This window comes from Hyla sarda, chromosome 6 (genome assembly GCF_029499605.1).
Source record: "Hyla sarda isolate aHylSar1 chromosome 6, aHylSar1.hap1, whole genome shotgun sequence".
NCBI lineage: Eukaryota > Metazoa > Chordata > Amphibia > Anura > Hylidae > Hyla > Hyla sarda.
Window position 1 is genome coordinate 301721644 of NC_079194.1, and position 20055 is coordinate 301741698.

Sequence of the window (20055 nt, forward strand, 5' to 3'; positions counted from 1 at the left end):
GAGTAATACAAGTCTATGGAGGAGGGAGCTCTAGATGAGTAATACAAGTCTATGGAGGAGGGAGCTCTAGACAAGTAATACAAATCTATGGAGGGGGAGGAGGGAGCTCAACAAGCAATAAAAGTCTATGAGGAGGGAGCTCTAGACGAGCAATGCAAGTCTATGAAGGGGGAGGAGGGAGCTCAAGACAAGCAATGCAATTCTGTAGAGCCCCACCCACCAGCTCTGAGAGAACTGCAAATTATAGATGAAGCCTGCAGAGGAGAAATCTCCTAAAAAATACCATATACAAGTTATATAATGGCCAGAAATATCGCTGCTCTACACACACAGGGCATTGCATCCTAAGAAGTCACCTGAAGTGACAGGTATAAATGGTATTAATTAATTACCGGATGTATAGGGCGACATGGGGTTGTGGGGAATTGTTCCCATCTAGGAGACACCAATCTTTCCCAACCAGGGTTCCTCCAGCTGTTGCAAAACTACAACTCCCAGTATGCACTTTCATCCCTGTTTACACTAGCGCATGTATTCTGCAAAGAAGCCCTTGCCCAACCTTCTCTCCTCTGACATCCAGAGTTAACATAGAGTCCAGAGGCCATCGTACACATAGATCAGTGTTTCTCAACCAAAGTACCTCAAGCTGTTTAAAAACTACAACTCCCAGCATGCCCGGACAGCCTTAGGCTGTCCGGGCATGCTGGGAGTTGTAGTTGCGCAACAGCTAGAGACATCCTGGAGGATGATTAGGAGTTGTCAGTCGGTCGTCTTTGTTGTAGAACAGGATTGTGATAACACTTTAGCGGTAAGTAACATTTCATCAGATGGACACGGACGTGTAACTATAAAATGTACAATATACGGTGAATCCGATGTCTCTACGGTGAAATATACCGGGAACGCGGTAAAAGTTTTATTAACTGTAATCCTTCAGGAATGGAAACTGTATATCAGCTTATTTAACCCATGAAGTACACGGTAAAGTATCTAGATCTACAATCCACCAAGAACTGCTTGAGGATTGAGATAAAGGGGGGCAGGTATTAATACTTCTCTTTGTGATTGACTTGAGGAATAACCTGAAGTAAATGTAGTCAAAGGTCCCCATACCTCCCGTTGCGGTGCAACACTTACTTAGAGGCGCAACCATACAGACCAGGGGTGCCGTAGCCAATACTGCTGGTGCAGCCTCTAGTATAATATCGTGAAACTCAGACCCAAATTCCTGTACAAAGCATTAATAATCCTGACGTGTTTCTCCCAGGCAGATCAAAATATATAGGTTCATCAGGGGATCAGTATAGAGATTCATCAGGGGACCAGTATTAAGCTTAATTAGGGACCAATATACAGGTTCATCAGGGGATCGGTATAGAGCAGTTGTTCTCAACCTTTTTTTTTGCCTGCATACCCCTTGACAGTCCATTCTCAAAAAATTGTACCCCCATATTAGAGCAACAGGAGAATACAGCAGCACACTGCCAGCACAAAGATATAGATAAAACATGAGTATATAGATACAACATGATAAGCTATTCAGCTATGATGCAGTAAATGAAGGTATAAAATTGTGAAGTAATGAAATAGTCAGATACTTAGCTTGCAATTTGGCGGCCAAATAGCATCAGGTGTATATAAGGTGATTTGGATGTTCCAGATCTTGCAATGCCTGCTGATCTGTTCACACAGAGGCATATTCATAGTGTAGGGTCCGTCCCAATGATATCACCTTACCGTGGTGGGACGGTTCCAGTTATTTGGCCGCCAAATTGCAAGCTAAGTATCTCACTATTTCATTACTGCACCATAGCTGAATAGCTTCTCATGTTGTATCTATATACTCATGTTTTATCTAAATCTTTGTGCTGGCAGTGTGCTGCTGTATTCTCCTGTTGCTGTATATTTAGCCCAGCAGCCTGCACCTGTAAGCCAGGTCCATATAATAGTTTGGAATCAATAGTGCTGGCTAACTTATTCTTTGCCCCCATATTAGAGACATTTTGTAATGATTATAGTATAATTCATATGCTTTACTTTCCTCTATAACAGGCCCCTGTTCCTATCTCCCCAGTCCCCCCATTTACAGGTGACGTCTTCTCTAACTGGAGTGGTTTACTTTTCTTTTCTTCTCTATCTGGCCTAGACCACCATTAAGATTTCTCCCATACAAGACTTCTCCACAGAACCAGCCAAACAAACATTTTAGGCTCCTTTCTGCAGTACAATACCCTCCTATTTAAAAACCCCCCATGTTTATTATCACACACAGTAATAGGACCCGCTTTGCGTCCCCATAAAGTTGTTAGGCCCCCTCTGTGCCCCCATATATAGCTGTTGCCCCCCAAACTTCCCCCATATATACTTGTAGACCCCCAAACTGCCCCATATATAGTTGTAGGCCCCCATACTTCCCCCATATATAGTTGTAGGCTGCCAAACTTCCCCCATATATAGTTATAGGCCCCCAAACTGCCCCCATATATAGTTGTAGGCCTCCATACTGTCCCCATATATAGTTGTAGGCCACCATACTGCCCCCATAAATAGTTGTAGGCCACCATACTATCCCCATATATAGTTGTAGACCACCATACTGCCCCCATATATAGTTGTAGACCACCATACTGTCCCCATATATAGTTGTAGGCCCCCATACTGTCCCCATATATAGTTGTAGGCCCCCATACTGTCCCCATATATAGTTGTAGGCCACCATACTGTCCCCATATATAGTTGTAGGCCCCCATACATAGTTGTAGGCCACCATACTGTCCCCATATATAGTAGTAGGCCGCCATACTGTCCCGCTTTGTTGCTCCGCTGCTCCTCTGGTCTGGGGACCTATTACTATGGCTCATAGCAGTAGGTCCCTGATCTGAAGGGGCAGTGGAGCCTCAAAGCTGATGGTAGTTACTGCCCACAGCCGCCCAGTGCCCGCACTTCCCCTCCTGTTCCGGTCCACGGTGCAGTGACGTCACCCGACCATTTCTTTCACAGTGGTCCAGACCAGTAACCAGTGGCTGTGGCTGCCATTATTGTTTTTTTTTTTTTTCAAGTACCCCCTAGAGAACTGCTTGTACCCCAGGTTGAGAACCACTGAAATAGAGGTGACCAGTATAGAGGTTCATCAGGGGACCAGTATAAGGATTCATTGGTGGACTAGTATAGATGTTCATCAGGGGACCAAAAAAAGGTCCATCAGGGGATCAGTCCAGAGGTCCGTCAGTGGACCAGAATAGAGATTCAGCTGGGGACCAGTATTAAGGTTTATTAGCCACCAATATAGAGGTTCATCAGGGGACCAGTATAGAGGTTCATTGGGGTACTAGTATAGGGATTAATTGGGGGACCAGTGTAGAGGTTCATCAGGGAACCAGTATAGTGGTAGAAATTCCACCAGTAGTATGGAGGTGCCCCGGAGCATGAGTTATGGGGTGAAAAGCATCTGGATGTGTTTGCATGTGTAGCCCACCACATATATATATATATATATATCTATATCCCCTTTAATGGTCAGCCACAGACTATGGATAAGTTTATACATGTAGAGGGGGGGCGTCCATTTTTTTTGCTCACCTCTGCTGGCCACTCTCCGTCCTTCCTTCGGCTTTGAGAGCTGCGTTCGCCCTGAACATAAATAACTAAAGTAACAAAAATCGACGTTTTTTTTTTAACTTCAACCTTCACAATATAAATGGTCTCCTGCTCGGTCAGATGCGCGGAGTCGCTCAGGTAGCATTAATCTCATAATAACGCGTGAAGGTCGCACTCGCTGCTGTATAGTAAAGCCGCAGGTGACCGTTCCCTTCCGTGGTTATTGTAGACTATTAGACTTTTCTTTGCACCAAATCCGGGGATATCAATTCGGTCGAGTCCACAATGACTCTAATGTGCGGAAGATTTCAGGATTTGTCGGTGAATTCAGATCGCAATGTGTTATAAGCCAGAGAAGAGTTTCCCAACCAGTGTGCCTCCAGCTGTAGCAAAACTACATCTCCCAGCATGCACTCCCTATCCCGGTATACACAAGTAAATGTATTCTGCAGGGGGACACTTGTTCGACCCTTCTCTCCTCTGACATCCAGAGTCAACAAAAAGGCCATTGTACACATAGATCAGTGTTTTCCTAACCAGGGTGCTTCCAGCTGTAGCAAAACTACAACTCCCAGCATGCACTCCCCATCCCCGTATACACAAGTACATGTATTCTGCAGAGGGACATTTGTCCGACCCTTCTCTCCTCTGACATCCAGAGTCAACAAAGAGGCCATTGTACACATAGATCAGTGTTTTCCTAACCAGGGTGCCTCCAGCTGTAGAAAAACTACAACTCTCAGCATGCACTCCCCATCCCCGTATACACAAGTACATGTATTCTACAGGGGGACACTTGTCCGACCCTTCTCTCCTCTGACATCCAGAGTCAACAAAGAGGCCATTGTACACATAGATCAGTGTTTTCCTAACCAGGGTGCCTCCAGCTGTAGAAAAACTACAACTCTCAGCATGCACTCCCCATCCCCGTATACACAAGTACATGTATTCTACAGGGGGACACTTGTCCGACCCTTCTCTCCTCTGACATCCAGAGTCAACAGAGAGTCGAGAAGCCATCGAACACATAGAACAGTGTTTCCCAACCGATGCGCCTCCAGCTGTTGCAAAACTACAACTCCCAGCATGCCCGGACAGCCAACGGCTGTCCGGGCATGCTGGGAGTTGTAGTTTTGCAACAGCTAGAGGCACCCTGGTTGGGAAATACTAAATCACTCCCTATCCCCATATACATAAGTACATGTATTCTGCAGGGGACACTTGCCCGACCCTTCTCTCCTTTGACATCCAGAGGCAACAGAGAGTCGAGAGGCTATTGTACACTCAGATCAGTGTTTCCCAATAAGGGTGCCTCCAGCTGTTGTTAAACTACAACTCCCAGCATGCACTTCCCATCCGTATATACATTAGTACATGTATTCTGCAGGAGGACACTTGCCCGACCCTTCTCTCCTCTTACATCCAGAGTCAACAGAGAGTGGAGAGGCCATCGTACACACAGATCAGTGTTTCCCTCCTGTGTATCACTTAGGGGGTTTGGCGCTGTAACACTTGCGCGGGGTGGATGTGGCAGATATTGGGCGCAGTGATGGCTCCCGTTATAGATCTCAGCATTGTTCATTAATTACACAGTAAAGCTTTACTGGCAGATAATTTACAACGCCTCCTCCTCCTCCTGCGGAATATTTATAGGTGAACGCTTCGCTCCTGATTTATCGAGGATGAACATTTACGGTTTTTATGTATCAGCAGATTTTACTTTATTTGCTTTTTTTTTTTTTTGTTTTAAGAAAGTTTCCTTGTCTTGTAGAAGGAAGATGCTCTATCTGCCTCCGGCTGTTGCAGAACTACAACTCCCAGCATGCCTGGAGAGCCAAAGGCATGTTAGTTGTTTTACAACAGCTTTAGGCACTCTGGTTTGGAAACACTGAGATAATGGTTGGGTCACCAGGAAACATTGTGTTAACTATATCATTTAGTGTATATCAGATAAGTGTATGGAATAGGGGCCCTTGTCCAGCCTTCTCCTCTCTAACAGAAACTAAATACTCCTTCCTAAAGATAAAACACTTGCTTCCAGATAAACTCACATTCATATACACTGCTCAAAAGAATAAAGGGAACACTTAACCCCTTCAGGACGGAGCCCATTTTGGCCTTAAGGACCGGAGCGTTTTTTGCACATCTGACCACTGTCACTTTAAACATTAATAACTCTGGAATGCTTTTAGTTATCATTCTGATTCCGAGATAGTTTTTTCGTGACATATTCTACTTTAACATAGTGGTAAATTTTTGTCGATACTTGCATCCTTTCTTGGGGAAAAATCCGTAAATTTGATGAAAAATTTGAAAATTTTGCATTTTTCTAACTTTGAAGCTCTCTGCTTGTAAGGAAAATGGATATTACGAATACATTTTTTTTTGGTTCACATATACAATATGTCTACTTTATGTTTGCATCATAAAATTGATGAGTTTTTACTTTTGGAAGACACCAGAGGGCTTCAACGGTCAGCAGCAATTTTCCGATTTTTCACAAAATTTTCAAACTCAGTATTTTTCAGGGACCAGTTCAGGTTTGAAGTGGATTTGCAGGGTCTTCATATTAGAAATACCCCATAAATGACCCCATTATAAAAACTACACCCCCCAAAGTATTCAAAATGACATTCAGTCAGCGTTTTAACCCTTTAGGTGTTTCACACGAATAGCAGCAAAGTGAAGGAGAAAATTCACAATCTTCATTTTTTACACTCACATGTTCTTGTAGACCCAATTTTTGAATTTTTACAAGGGGTAAAAGGACAAAATTTTTACTTGTATTTGTAGCCCAATTTCTCTCGAGTAAGCACATACCTCATATGTCTATGTAAAGTGTTCGGCGGGCGCAGTAGAGGGCTCAGAAGGGAAGGAGCAACAAGGGGATTTTGGAGAGTACGTTTTTCTGAAATGGTTTTTGGGGGGCATGTTACCTTTAGGAAGCCCTTATGGTGCCAGAACAGCAAAAAAAAAAAAAAACACATGGCATACCATTTTGGAAACTAGACCCCTCGGGGAATGTAACATGGGATAAAGTGAACCTTAATACCCCACAGGTGTTTCACGACTTTTGCAAATGTAAAAAAAAAATAAAAAATTTTACCTAAAATGCTTGTTTTCCCAAAAATGTTTTATTTTTAAAAAGGGTAATAGCAGAAAATACCCCTAAAAATTTGAAGCCCAATTTCTCCCGATTCAGAAAACACCCCATATGGGGGTGAAAAGTGCTCTGCTGGCGCACTACAGGTCTCGGAAGAGAAGGAGTCACATTTGGCTTTTTGAACGCAAATTTTTCTCTGGGGGCATGCCGCATTTAGGAAGCCCCTATGGTGCCAGGACAGCAAAAAAAAAAACCACATGGCATACCATTTTGGAAACTAGACCCCTCGGGGAACGTAACAAGGGGTAATGTGAACCTTAATACCCTACAGGTGTTTCACGACTTTTGCATATGTAAAAAAATTTTTTATTTTTTACCTAAAATGCTTGTTTTCCCAAAAATTTAACATTTTTAAAAAGGGTAAAAGCAGAAAATACCCCCCAAAATTTGTAACACAATTTCTCCCGAGTACGGCGATACCCCATATGTGGCCCTAAACTGTTGCCTTGAAATACGACAGGGCTCCAAAGTGAGAGCGCCATGCGCATTTGAGGCCTAAATTAGGGACTTGCATAGGGGTGGACATAGGGGTATTCTACGCCAGTGATTCCCAAACAGGGTGCCTCCAGCTGTTGCAAAACTCCCAGCATGCCTGGACAGTCAACGGCTGTCCGACAATACTGGGAGTTGTTTTGCAACAGCTGGAGGCTCCGTTCTGGAAACAGTGGCGTACCAGACGTTTTTCATTTTTATTGGGGGAGGGGAGGGGGCTGTATAGGGGTATATGTATATGTAGTGTTTTTTACTTTTTATTTTATTTTTTGTGTTAGTGTAGTGTAGTGTTTTTAGGGTACAGTCACACGGGCGGGGGTTCACAGTAGTTTCTCGCTGGCAATTTGAGCTGCAGCAGAAAGTTTGCGGCAGCTCAAATTTGCAGCCAGATACTTACTGTAATCCTCCGCCCATGTGAGTGTACCCTGTACGTTCACATTGGGGGGGGACATCCAGCTGTTGCATAACTACAACTCCCAGCATGCCCGTTGGCTGTCGGTGACTGCTGAGAGTTGCAGTTTTGCAACAAATGTAGGCACACTGGTTATGTATCACTGAGTTTGTGACCTAACTCAGTGTTTCACAACCAGTGTGCCTCCAGCTGTTGCAAAACTACAACTCCCAGCATGTACGGTGCATGGTGTACGGTGACTGCTGAGAGTTGTAGTTTGCAACAGCTGGAGGCACACCGGTCGTGAAACACTGAGTTAGGTAAAAAAAAAACTCTGAGTTTCACAACCAGTGTGCCTTCAGCTGTTGCAAAACTACAACTCTCAGCAGTCACCGACAGCCAACGGGCATGCTGGGAGTTGTAGTTATGCAACCAGCAGATGCACCACTACAACTCCCAGCATGCACTTTAGCTGTTTGTGCAAGCTGGGAGTTGTAGTTATACAACAGCTGAAGGTACACTTTTCCTTAGAAAGAATGTGCCTCCAGCTGTTGCAAAACCATAAGTCCCAGCATGCCCATAAGGGAATGCTGGGAGTTGTGGTGGTCTGCCTCCTGCTGTTGCATAACTACAGCTCCCAGCATGCCCTTTTTGCATGCTGGGAGCTGTTGCTAAGCAACAGCAGGAGGCTGTCACTCACCTCCAACGATCCAGACTCTGCAGGTCAGTCCCTCGCCGCCGCCGCTGCTGCTCCTGGGGCCCCGATCCCAACAGGGGCGCCGGGGATCGGGGTCCCCAGCACCCGGGGTGCACGTCCCGCACCCGCTCACGTCCTCCAGAAAAGGGGCGGAGCGGGTGCGGGAGTGACACCCGCAGCAGGCGCCCTGATTGGTCGGCCGGTAATCCGGCCGACGAATCAGGGCGATCGTGAGGTGGCACCAGTGCCACCTCACCCCTGCAGGCTCTGGCTGTTCGGGGCCGTCAGAGACGGCCCCGAACAGCCAGTAATTCCGGGTCATCGGGTCACTGGAGACCCGATTGACCCGGAATCGCCGCAGATCGCTGGACTGAGTTGTCCAGCGATCTGCGGCGATCGCCGACATGGGGGGGCATAATGACCCACCTGGGCGATATGCCGGGATGCCTGCTGAACGATTTCAGCAGGCATCCGGCTCCGGTCCCCAACCGGCTAGCGTTGGGGGCCGGAATTCCCACGGGCGTATGGATACGCCGTCGGTCCTTAAGGACTCGGGATGCAGGGCGTATCCATACGCCCTATGTCCTGAAGAGGTTAAACAACACAATGTAACTCCTAGTCAGTGACACTTCTGTGAAATCCCACTGTCCACTTAGGAAGAACACTGATTGACAATCAATTTCACATTATGTTGTGCAAATGGAACAGACAACAGGTGGAAATTATAGGCAATTAGCAGGACACCCCAATAAAGAAGTGGTTCTGCAGGTGTTGACCACAGACCACTTCTCAGTTCCTATGCTTCCTGGCTGATGTTTTGGTCACTTTTGAACGCTGGCGGTGCTTTCACTCTAGTGGTAGCAAGAGATGGACTCTACAACCCACACAAGTGGCTCAGGTAGTGCAGCTCATCCAGGATGGCACATCAATGCGAGCTGTGGCAAGAAGGTTTGCTGTGTCTGTCAGCGTAGTGTCCAGAGCATGGAGGCGCTACCAGTACATCAGGAGATGTGAAGGAGGGCAATAAACCAGCAGCAGGACCGCTACCTCCGCCTTTGTGAAAGGAGGAGCACTGCCAGAGCCCTACAAAATGACCTCCAGCAGGCCACAAATGTGCATGTGTCCACTCAAATGCTCAGAAACAGACTCCATGAGGGTTGTATGAGGGCCCGACGTCCACAGATGGGGGTTGTGCTTACAGCCCAACACCGTGCAGGACGTTTGGCATTTGCCAGAGAACACCAAGATTGGCAAATCCGCCACTGGAGACGCCGTGGAGAACGTTCTGCTGCCTGCAACATCCTCCAGCATGACCGGTTTGGCGGTGGGTCAGTAATAGTGTGGGGTGCAATTTCTTGGGGGGGGCCACACAGCCCTCCATGTGCTTGTCAGAGGTAGTCTGACTGCCATTAGGTACCGAGATGAGATCCTCAGACCCCTTGTGAGACCATATGCTGGTGCAGTTGGCTCTGGGTTCCTCTTAATACAAGACAATGCTAGACCTCATGTGGCTGGAGTGTGTCAGCAGTTCCTACAAGAGGAAGGCATTGATGCTATGGACTGGCCGCCTGTTCCCCAGACCTGAATCCGATTGAGCACATCTGAGACGTCTCGCTCCATCCACCACAGACTGTCCAGGAGTTGGCGGATGCTTTAGTCCAGGTCTGGGAGGACATCCCTCAGGAGACCATCCTCCACCTCATCAGGAGCATGCCCAGGCGTTTTAGGGAGGTCATACGGGCACGTGGAGGCCACACACACTACTGAGCCTCATTGGGACTTGTATTAAGGACATTACATAACGTTGGATCAGCCTGTAGTGGGGATTTCCACTGTGATTTTGAGTGTGACTCCATATCCAGACCTCCATGGGTTGATACATTTGATTTCCATTGATAATTTTTGTGTGATTTTGTTGTCAGCGCATTCAACTATGTAAAGGGGAAAGTATTTCATACGATTAGTTCATTCAGATCTACGATGTGTTATCTTAGGGTTCCCTTTATTTTTTTGAGCAGTGTATAATGAAAAACCTTTTACACACTTGACACTCACAGGGACTGACCAAAAAAAAGGCAAGGTCCCCTGCTAGTCTCTGCAGCTCGTCAATCTTCTGCCACACCCCTATTCCACCCAAATCCCACCCACAATAAACAAAAATTTATATATGTAAGAAACACTTTAACGTAGGTAAATTTCCATGAACAATAATACTGGTATACAAGGAGTAAATATATACCACCGCACAATAATTGGATAATACCGCCATACTGTACTGAATAAAACCATTATACACAGACCAGTATACTATAAAGGATCTGTATAAGTAATTATATACAGGACCGTATTGCGGTAGTTACATTTTGGACCTCACAATTATGTATTTTCTGATCAGCGGCGTCCTCTTTCCTTTTCTTCTCTGTCCGGAAAAGACCGCCATGTAGATCTCTTAACTTCTGCAGGACAAACATGTCAGACTCTGCAATTTTCCAGTGCCCTCCCCTCCTCTACACAATCTTTCCATCTATAAGCCCACACACTGTAATAATGCCCTCCCTGGTGTCCTGCACAGTAAAAGGGCAGGTAGGTAGGTAGCCAAGTAAATAGGTAACTAGATAGGTTGATCAGGAAGCCAGATATGTAGGTAGGTGACAAGCCAGGTAGGTAGAGGGCTAGCTAGGTAGTTATGCAGCCATGTATGAAGGCCAGGTATGTACATAGTTAGGTAGCTGGGTATTTAGGTAGTTAGCCTGATATGTAGGTAAGTAGTTAGGCATCCAGGTATAAAGTTAGGTAGCCCTCCTTCCCTGTAGGTATAGGCAGCAGAGTTACCCCCTTCCCTGTAGGTGTAGACAGCAGAGTTAACCCCTCCTCCCCTTCCCTGTAGGTATAGGCAGCAGAGTTAACCCCTCCCCTTCCCTGTAGGTAAAGGCAGCAGAGTTAACCCCCCTTCCTCAAAGGTATAGGCAGCAGACTTAACCCCCCTTCCCTTTAGGTATAGGAACAGAGTTAACCCCCCCTTTCTCCTTAGGTATAGACAGCAGAGTCCCACCCCCTTTCCCCATAGGTATAGACAGTTAACCCCCCATTCCCCATAGGTCTAGGCAGAGTTTCCCCCCTTTTCCTATAGGTCTAGGCAGAGTTATCTCCCCCCCTTTTCCCCATAGGTCTAAGCAGAATTACCCCCCCCCCTTTCCCCATAGGTATAGGCAGAGTTACCTGCCCCCCTTTCCCCATAGGTATAGGCAGAGCTACCTCCTTTCACCGTAGGTATAGGCAGAGTTACCCCCCACTTTCCCCATAGGTATAGGCAGAGTTACACCCACCACACACTTTCCCCATAGGTATAGGCATAGTAACCCCCTCCCCCCCGCTTCCCCATAGGTATAGGCAGAGTTACCCCCCCCCCTTCCCCATAGGTATAGGCAGCGTAACCCCAAACTGTAATGCACGCCACCTTTTTTTTTCCTCAAAGTGCCCTCAAATAGAAATCATCCCCCGTCTGTGATGTCCCCCCCCCCACCCCCCTTAATGCCAGCCCGTGCAGTATGTCCCCCTTCACACATAGAAATCATTAGGGAGGGGAGATGAGGAGCCATGTATGTCCTCTCTCCCCTGCTCTGCCTTCTTTCTGCCTTGCAGATCTGTGTCCTCCGGGAGGGGGAGATGTGGGGGGCGTGGCTTGGGGCGTGGCTTATTTCTCCTGTGCAGACCTGTATCCTCTGCCTTCGCTTCCCCCAGCCCTAGCTTCGGAAACCTTTGGAGAGCTGAGGGGAGGAGCGGTCTCAAGTCTGCACGGGTTGCATGGCGAACTATGGCTGCGTGCCCACAGTGGGAATAATATCACCATACTGATACAGTATAAAAACCACTGTACACAGACTAATATCCCCCCATACAGTGACCATATGGTGCAGTTTCTCAACCTTTTTCACGACTGTACCACCAAGGGGTGAAAGTATGTCCCACGTACCTCTCACACAGAACCCGTGGACAAAATAAGTCATAAAAGTACTTAATTTCATAATGGCGTATGCTTACCTTTCTAATGTGGCACTAATGCGATGCTCAATCCCCTTGTGCCATAATTCCCGCCCCCCATGTTAATCTTCTTGTGCCATTTCCCCCCCCCCCCCTGCCCCCCCCCCATCTTAATCCCCTTGTGCCATTATTATATTACATTATTATAATACATTTTTAAGACTTGGGAAACCCCTCCCCTTTTCCTCTAAGACCCTCCCACTTTAAATGTCCCCTTAGCAGCTCAAAAAGTTGGTAAGGTTGCAAATTTCCACTTAAAGGGGTACTCCACTGGCCAGTGTGGAATTAAATGTTCTGAACGCTGTTTTCGCACTGTGGGGTCGGCCATGCCGTCCTCCTCATGAAGTCAGACCACACCCCCTTCAATGTAAGTCAATGGGAGGGGGCATGACGGCCTTCACGCCCCCTCCGATAGACTTGCATTGAGGGGGGCGTGGCCGACCCCTGCAGGGCGCACACAGGCCAGTGGAGTACCCCTTTAAGACAAGCCTTGGGCAGATATGGATGACTTTCCTATGCCATTCTATTGTCCCCTGAGTAATAGTGGAATAAAACCCATTAACATACGGTAAAAATATATACATATATATATGTTTATTATAAATATCTCAACATATTAAATGTTGTGAGGTCAGAGCACGATGATGTCTTCTCTGCGGGGAGGCTTGAAGGGGCTGTATCAGATGTTGTATCTTCTACACCGAGGTCTCCTCATCGGATGAGTCTTTAGGAGTCTCAGATGTTATAGATGTTATTGGGGAACTGCAAAGAAACCAGAGAAATCAATGAATAAATAAATATTTAGTCTTTGAGCAATTGTAGAAGAGAAGAGGAGATGATTCTGTAAAGTTCTTACCTCTAGTGAGTCCCCAATAGATGGTGTTGATGTTGTTGATGTTATTAGATGTTATTAGATGTTATTGATGTTGGTTATGGTCTTCTCCTCTCTCCTCCTATCTCCTCCTCTCGCCTCCTATCTCCTCCACTTCCATAACCAGTTGGGGCAGCTGACGTCCTCCATGATGCACGACCCGTCCGGGTCGTAGGAGAACCGCCTCCTCTTCGGCTCCACATCATACATGTCGACGTCATCTGGGTATTGTCTTCCATCAGTCTCCATGTCCTCCGGTGCAGATGGTATAGCCGGGTAAGATGTAGGAGCCGCAGCCGGCATTGATGGAATAGCCGGCTGAGATGTTGAAGCCACCGGGGCCGGCTGAGATGTTGAAGCCACCGGGGCTGGCTGAGATGTTGAAGCCACTGGTGCCGGCTGTGATGGTAAAGCCGGCGCCATTCTCCCTCCCATATTCGGGATGCTCGGAGTCACATGACCATACTTTCTCTTTTTCCCAATTGGCAGAACCATAGTGATAAACACTCCCAAAGCCCAAGCCAGCAAAGACTGACACTGTGTGTAGGGCCGCAGCCCTTTCTATAGGCCCCAACAGGTTCTATGACATCACATGTGTGACATCACCAGCAGTGGCCAAGCCACACACCGATAAGGAGATCATCAGTAACCTGTATCTGCTCTGGGCTTAGATACTTCAGGACATTGTAGGATGTGTTTTTTTTCTTTTAAACACCTTAACCTGTTAAGGATGAAGGGTGTACAGGTACGCGATTGTGTCCTGGTATTAAAGTGGTTATCCAACCAATGGAATAAATAAATAAACAAAAACCCCTCAGATGATTGTAGGACATTAACCTTGTATCTATTATTCTACTGTGACCTTTTTGTCTCCTGTTCGTGGCTCTGATCCACCTTTCTTACTTGTTCCCTTCCCCGCACACTGTCTTTAAACTACAGGTCCCAGCATCCTTTGCTGCCGCTCTCTGCTCACCTCCTCCTAACTGCCATTTTCTGCCCCAGTCACCTGACCAGCCCCAACGCTCGTTACTAAGCAACCATTGCCATCCACTTTCACCTGCTGTACGGCCCGGTCCTTTCACATCACTAATAACAAATGGGGGAGATTTATCCAAACCTCTGCGGAGGAAGAGTTGCTGAGTTGCCCATAGCAACCAATCAGATTGCTTCCTCTAGACAGGTTTTGATAAATCTCCCCCAGTGTGCATTTATATTAGACCATAAACTGCTATGTATGGAGGCACTGTGTGGCACTCCTATGTGTTGGGGGCACTGTGTGGCACTGCCATGTATTGGGGGCACTGTGTGGCTCTGCTATGTATTGGGGGCACTGTGTGGCTCTGCTATGTATTGGGGCACTGTGTGACACTGCTATGTATTGGGGGCACTGTGTGGCACTGCTATGTATTGGGGGCAGTGTGTGGCACTGCTATGTATTGGGGGCAATGTGTGGCACTGCTATGTATTGGGGGCACTGTGTGGCACTGCTATGTATTGGGGGCAATGTGTGGCACTGCTATGTATTGGGGGCACTGTGTGGCTCTGCTATGCATTGGGGGCACTGTGTGGCACTGCTATGTATTGGGGGCACTGTGTGGCTCTGCTATGTATTGGGGCACTGTGTGGCACTGCTATGTATTGGGGGCAATGTGTGGCACTGCTATGTATTGGGGGCACTGTGTGGCACTGCTATGTATTGGGAGCACTGTGTGGCACTGCTGTGTATTGGGGGCACTGTGTGGCACTGCTGTGTATTGGGGGCACTGTGTGGCACTGCTGTGTATTGGGGGCACTGTGTGGCACTGCCATGTATTGGGGGCACTGTGTGGCTCTGCTATGTATTGGGGGCACTGTGGGGCTCTGCTATGTATTGGGGCACTGTGTGGCACTGCTATGTATTGGGGGCACTGTGTGGCTCTGCTATGTATTGGGGGCACTGTGTGGCTCTACTATGTATTGGGGGCACTGTGTGGCTCTGCTTTGTATTGGGGCACTGTGTGTCACTGCTTTGTATTGGGAGCACTGTGTGGCACTGCTTTGTATTGGGAGCACTGTGTGGCACTGCTATGTATTGGGGACACTGTGTAGCACTGCTATGTATTGGGGGCACTGTGTGGCACTGCTATGTATTGGGGGCACTGTGTGGCACTGCTATGTATTGGGGGCGCTGTGTAGCACTGCTATGTATTAGGGGCGCTGTGTGGCACTGCTATGTATTGGGAGCACTGTATGGCACTACTATGTATTGGGGCACTGTGTGGCACTGCTATGTATTGGGGGCACTGTGTGGCACTGCTATGTATTGGGGGCACTGTGTGGCACTGCTATGTATTGGGGCACTGTGTGGCACTGCTATGTATTGGGGCACTGTGTAGCACTGCTATGTATTGGGGCACTGTGTAGCACTGCTATGTATTGGGGGCACTGTGTAGCACTGCTTTGTATTGGGGCACTGTGTGGCACTGCTATGTATTGGGGACACTGTGTGGCAATGCTTTGTATTGGGGGCACTGTGTGGCACTGCTTTGTATTGGGGGCACTGTGTGGCACTGCTGTGTATTGGGGGCACTGTGTGGCTCTGCTATGTATTGGGGGCGCTGTGTGGCACTGCTATATATTGGGAGCACTTTGTAGCACTGCTATGTATTGGGGGCACTGTGTAGCACTGCTATGTATTGTGGGCACTGTGTAGCACTATCATGTATTGGGGCACTGTGTGGCACTGCTATGTATTGGGGACACTGTGTGGCAATGCGTTGTATTGGGGGCACTGTGTGGCACTGCTATGTATTGGGGCACTGTGTAGCACTGCTATTTATTGTGGGCACTGTGTGGCACTGCTGTGTATTGGGGGCACTGTGTGGCACTGCTATGTATTGGGGGCACTGTGTAGCACTGCTTTGTATTGGGGGCACTGTGTGGCACTGCTATGTATTGGGGGCACTGTGTGGCACTGCTATGTATTGGGGGCACTTTGTGGCTCTACTATGTATTGGGGCACTGTGTGGCACTGCTATGTATTGGGGGCACTGTGTGGCACTGCTATGTATTGGGGGCACTTTGTGGTTCTACTATGTATTGGGGCACTGTGTGGCACTGCTATGTATTGGGGACACTGTGTGGCACTGCTATGTATTGGGGCACTGTGTGGCTCTGCTATGTATTGGGGGCACTGTGTGGCACTGCTATGTATTGGGGGCACTGTGTGACACTGCTATGTATTGGGGGCACTGTCTGGCACTGATATTTATTGGGGGCACTGTGTGGCACTGTTTGGTATTGGGGGCACTGTTTGGCACTGCTATGTATTGGGGCACTGTGTGGCACTGCTATGTATTGGGGCACTGTGTGGCTCTGCTATGTATTGGGGGCACTGTGTGGCACTGCTTGGTATTGGGGCACTGTGTGGCACTGCTATGTATTGGGGCACTGTGTAGCACTGCTATGTATTGGGGGCACTGTGTAGCACTGCTTTGTATTGGGGGCACTGTTTAGCACTGCTTTGTATTGGGGGCACTGTGTGGCACTGCTATGTATTGGGGGCACTCTGTGGCACTGCTATGTATTGGGGGCACTTTGTGGCTCTACTATGTATTGGGGCACTGTGTGGCACTGCTATGTATTGGGGGCACTGTGTGTAACTGCTATGTATTGGGGGCACTTTGTGGCTCTACTATGTATTGGGGCACTGTGTGGCACTGCTATGTATTGGGGCACTGTGTGGCACTGCTATGTATTGGGGCACTGTGTGGCACTGCTATGTATTGGGGCACTGTGTGGCACTGCTATGTATTGGGGCACTGTGTGGCACTGCTATGTATTGGGGCACTGTGTGGCACTGCTATGTATTGGGGCACTGTGTGGCACTGCTATGTATTGGGGCACTGTGTGGCACTGCTATGTATTGGGGCACTGTGTGGCACTGCTATGTATTGGGGCACTGTGTGGCACTGCTATGTATTGGGGCACTGTGTGGCACTGCTATGTATTGGGGGCAGTGTGTGGCACTGCTATGTATTGGGGCACTGTGTGGCTCTGCTATGTATTGGGGGCACTGTGTGGCTCTGCTATACATTGGGGGCATTGCTATAATAGCAGTGACACAGAGTCTGCCCATTACATATTAATGCAAGACAAATGAAAAACAGGGGCTTACCTAGAGCATTTGGCACCCGGGGCAGACCCTTTGTTTACGCCCCCCCCCCCACATCCCTCCTTAATTACACCCCCCTCCCTCCCCCCCTCTAATTACACCCCCCTCCCTCCCCCCCCCTTAATTACAACCTCTCCCCCCCCCCCCTTAATTACACCCCTCCCTTCACATAGAATTATTTACATACATTTAGGCGATGCCTCCATCCGACCGCTGGTGATGGATCCTTCCGCTCCTTTAAAAGATCTGAGAAGGCGGCATTAGCGTCGTGATTTCACTTCACCGCAACACTCCTCCCCCTGCTGCTGTGACTCCACAGATGCAGGCGCCGGACAGAAAAGCATTGTGGTCATGGTGCAGCAGTAGATGGGAGGGGGGAGGGTGACTTCGTCATGACACCCCCCAGGGCCAGACTGACAACACTCGGGGCCCCCCGGACCAAAAAAAGGCAAGGGCCTCTGCTAGTCTCTGCAGCTCGTCAATCTTCTGCCACGCCCCTATTCCATCCAAATCCCACCCACAATAAACTAAAATTTGTATATGTAAGAAAAACTTTAACGTAGGTAAATTTCCATGACCAATAATACTGGTATACAATGAGTAAATATATACCACCGCACAATAACTGGATAATACCGCCATACTGTACTGAATAAAACCCCTATACACAGACCAGTGTACTATAAAGGATCTGTATAAGTGATTATATACAGGACCATATGACAGTAGATATCAGCTGTACACAGGATGTATATACCATATAAGTGATTATATACAGGACCATATTGCGGTAGATATCAGCTGTACACAGGATGTATATACCATATAAGTGATTATATACAGGACCATATGACGGTAGATATCAGCTGTACACAGGATGTGTATACCATATAAGTGATTATATACAGGACCATATTGCGGTAGATATCAGCTGTACACAGGATGTATATACCATATAAGTGATTATATACAGGACCATATGACGGTAGATATCAGCTGTACACAGGATGTGTATACCATATAAGTGATTATATGCAGGACCATATTGCGGTAGATATCAGCTGTACACAGGATGTGTATACCATATAAGTGATTATATACAGGACCATATTGCGGTAGATATCAGCTGTACACAGGATGTGTATACCATATAAGTGATTATATACAGAACCATATTGCGGTAGATATCAGCTGAACATAGGATGTGTATACCATATGAGTGATTATATACAGGACCATATTGCGGTAGATAACAGCTGTGCACAGGATGTGTATACCATATAAGTGATTATATACAGGACCATATTGCGGTAGATATCAGCTGTACACAGGATGTGTATACCATATAAGTGATTACAGTTACATTTTGGGACTCACAATTACGTCTTTTCTGATCAGCGGCGTCCTCTTTCCTTTTCTTCTCCGTCCGGATAAGACCGCCATGTGGATCTCTTAACATCTGCATTGTTCCAGTGCCCTCCTCTCCTCTACACAAGCTTTCCATCTATAGGCCCACAAACTGTAATAATGCCCTCCTTGGTGTCCTGCACAGTAAAAGGGCAGGTAGATAGGTAGCCAGGTAACTAGGTAGATAGATCAGGAAGCTAGATATGTAGGTAGGTGACAAGCCAGGTAGGCAGGGGGCTAGCTAGATAGTTAGGCAGCCATGTATGAAGGCCAGGTATGTACATAGTTAGGTAGCTGGGTATGTAGGTAGTTAGATAGCCTGGTATGTAGGTAAGTAGTTAGGCATCCAGGTATAAAGTTAGGTAGCCCTCCCCCCCCTTTCCCTGTAGGTATAGGCAGCAGAGTTAACCGCCCCTTTCCCTGTAGGTATAGGCAGCAGAGTTAACCCCCCTTTCCCCATAGGTATAGGCAGCAGAGTGAAACACCCTTCCCCATAGGTATAGGCAGCAGACATAATCCCCCTTCCCCATAGGTATAGGCAGCAGAGTTAGACCCCCTTCCCAATAGGTATAGGAACAGAGTTAACCCCCTATTCTCCTTAGGTATAGGCAGCAGAGACCCCCCTACCCACTTTCCCCATAGGTATAGGCAGAGTTAATCTCCCTTTTCCCCATAGGTATAGGCAGAGTTACCCCCTCCCCTTCTTCCCCATAGGTATAGGCAGAGTTACCCCCTCCCCTTCTTCCCCATAGGTATAGGCAGCGTTACCCCCCACTTTCCCCATAGGTATAGGCAGTGTTACCCCCCCCCCCACCACTTTCCCCATAGGTATAGGCAGAGTTACCCCCCCCCCCTTCCCCATTGGTATAGGCAGAGTCCCCCCCCCCTTCCTCATTGGTATAGGCAGAGCCCCCCCCCTTTTCCCCATAGGTATAGCCAGATTTACCCCCCTCTTCCCCATAGGTATAGACAGAGTAACCCCCCCCCCCCCTCTTCCCCATAGGTATATGCAGAGTTAAAAAGTAAGTGATGCTCACCAGATGTCCCATGCAGTGATCTCCTCAGCAGCAGGGGCCCTTCCACATGGTCCCTTCCAGGCGCTGATGAGTGACGTCATCGGTGTCTGTGCTGCGTGGGGCCGGAGGTCACTTCTTCTCTGTGTAAGCTGCAGATACGGCTCAGACACTTTCTCCTGTATTTACGTGTATCCCACATACCGGAGAATGCAGCGCTGTCTGCCCTT

At 47.8% G+C, this 20055-nt stretch overlaps 1 protein-coding gene and 1 long non-coding RNA gene across 4 annotated transcripts in view; one reads left to right on the forward strand and one right to left on the reverse strand.

Moving 5' to 3' along the window:
* The window catches only part of NELL1 (neural EGFL like 1), a gene marked incomplete in the record, with an annotated part of 690696 nt that overhangs the window by 335556 nt on the left and 335085 nt on the right, over nt 1-20055 (forward strand).
* Nucleotides 12948-14458, reverse strand: LOC130277333 (uncharacterized). The gene is made up of 2 exons (XR_008845431.1): nt 13238-14458; nt 12948-13143 (listed from the first exon to the last, which is right to left on the reverse strand). It is a non-coding gene; the product is annotated as an uncharacterized LOC130277333 (long non-coding RNA).